This window comes from Bidens hawaiensis, unplaced genomic scaffold (genome assembly GCF_021521415.1).
Source record: "Bidens hawaiensis isolate Kalapana, Puna unplaced genomic scaffold, B.hawaiensis_p1.1 tig00056937_1, whole genome shotgun sequence".
Classification (NCBI taxonomy): Eukaryota; Viridiplantae; Streptophyta; class Magnoliopsida; order Asterales; family Asteraceae; genus Bidens; species Bidens hawaiensis.
The window spans coordinates 33,515-35,807 of record NW_027500267.1 but is presented as its reverse complement, the minus strand read 5'-3'; positions in this window follow the sequence as shown (position 1 = coordinate 35,807).

Below are 2,293 nucleotides of genomic sequence, written 5' to 3'. Positions count from 1 at the left end.
AATTATTGAATAAATTGCTACGGATGAGATATAACAGTACAAATACAGATAAGATAGGAACATACATTTATCCTTAATGTAACCATATTCGATCGTCAAATCTAGTAAAAGATTATTTTAACCTTCGTGGAGAAAAGGAAAAGGATGTATGGGAACAACTTTACTGTGACATTTGAGCCAAAACAAGGTACACCTCAATACGTATTTACCGATTAAGCAAATGAACGCCTTTTGTGTAACAAACGAACGATTAACCGAACGGGTCGGGTTATGACCCAGAAATCTCGGGGGGCCATCTATAAGTAATATACGATCTATACAAGCTAAAATATTAGTAATATGGCCCTAGTTCGATAGCAAACAAGTTAAACGAAAACATGCTCGTTTAACTACCCGCTATAGATTTAAACGCGAAAGATAGTTACAAACCAAGCATTGTATCATCCGATAAGCCGAAAAAGATTTACCAAACACTTATTTGAAATTTTTTAAGCGATCCGTGAAAATATTTTTGATTTTTACGAACATATAGTATGTTTTTATAATTTTACACAAAACTAGCCGAAAAACACTCGTTTCACGCTGTTTAACGCACCCAATAAGTTTTTCGCGCCAAAAACCGAACCCGAACAAAATTTGGACTGGGTTTTTCGTATTTGGGCATGATAAATCAGAAACTTGGGCCAAAATGGGCCCAAAGTGGGCCCATGGACTTCTGGCAGCAGCCGCCACCACACCCCCCTTTTTTTTCCTTTCACATATAAACTAGATTTGAGATATTTTAACACATATTTTCAAACACAACTTCTGGAACTCTTCTTCTACAGCCAAAACCAGCAAGAAAACTAGGTAAAAACCTTATGATTAATCAATTTTTGATTCCTTTAAACTCGTTTAACAACATATAAACATGTCTTGATTGTTAAAAATCATAGTTAACCATGTAAAACTCTCAAAAATCATTCAAAAACATACTTTGATGTTAAACCTAATTTCAAATCAGAATCACGATCTTTTTGGCCATAAACACAGAATAAAGGGTTGAAAAGGCGTTTTTATGGTTCAAAAGTTCGTTTTTATGCACTAGCCGAAACCCTAAGTTAAAGGGCTGTTCTATTGATGAAACCTGCTTGGTTTGTGATATAGGACTTGTATCTAGCTTTCATAGAAGCACAAGAACCTGAAAACTTGATTAGAAAGTCGGAAACGAGCCAAACCCGCGAAGGTAATGCCGAAACACTCGCTTACGAGCTATTTAGGTTAAGGTTGTGATGTACATATTATTAGGACTTGAAATTTTGTAGGTACATCAGAGACCATGTCAATGAGTCCCTACTCAAATTTGGTAATTTTTCAACCATTTGAGAATATTTGGCGCATTTATTACCGAATTGGGACGTTTATTTGGGAAAAATAGCTAAAATACTTCAAAAATTATGAAATTTTTCTGGGAACTCAGATTTTATGTATTTTGATCACCTATGAATTTTGGGATCATTTGGAGAAGTTTAAATGTTTTTTGTTTATATGCGTTCGTGTGAATTTTTATAACCGAATTTGAGCCGAAAAGAATATCGCACGAGCTTTTTACATTCTGGAATTGATACAGGTTGATTTGGGACATGATTTTAGCATTCAGGAATTTTTTTGGAATTTTTGGAAATTGTTTGGGGTAAACGGACGATTTTCAGGTGAAATATAGCTGATAAAATGAATTTTAATAAATTAATAAATTAGTAAATAATTCCAGAAATATTTTTATTAAAATCTATATATTTTAATTGATAAGTGGATAAATTTTCATAATTTAATGATTAACGGTTAATTAATTATGCTAATTAGAATATTAAACAAATTCAGTTTTTATAAAAACCGGCAAGTTCGCGACTAACGAACCTGCTGGAATATCAAAACACCAAGAGTGATCAAAAATCATATTTTTGGACTAATTAAGTAAAAACAAACTTTTCTATGAAAAAACCTGGACAATCCGGATGGATTGTGCGCGTTTCTTCTTAAATCAAACTGAATAAACAGAAACGGGCCCCGTGGCTAATCTGGGACCCCACTATGTGATCCTTCTTTATAACTTAATCATCTTATTAACCAATACATTTACCCAATCTTATTTTCCCATAACTGTTTTCTAAACGCGTAAACGAACAACTTGGCCCAGCTGGGAAAACGGGAATCTGAGCCAAGTTCAGTTTTAAGTATTAGACATTGAACAACATCACAACCTAAGCCTATTACCACTTTCTGGGCGTTCCAGCTACACCTAGATTAGTTATAC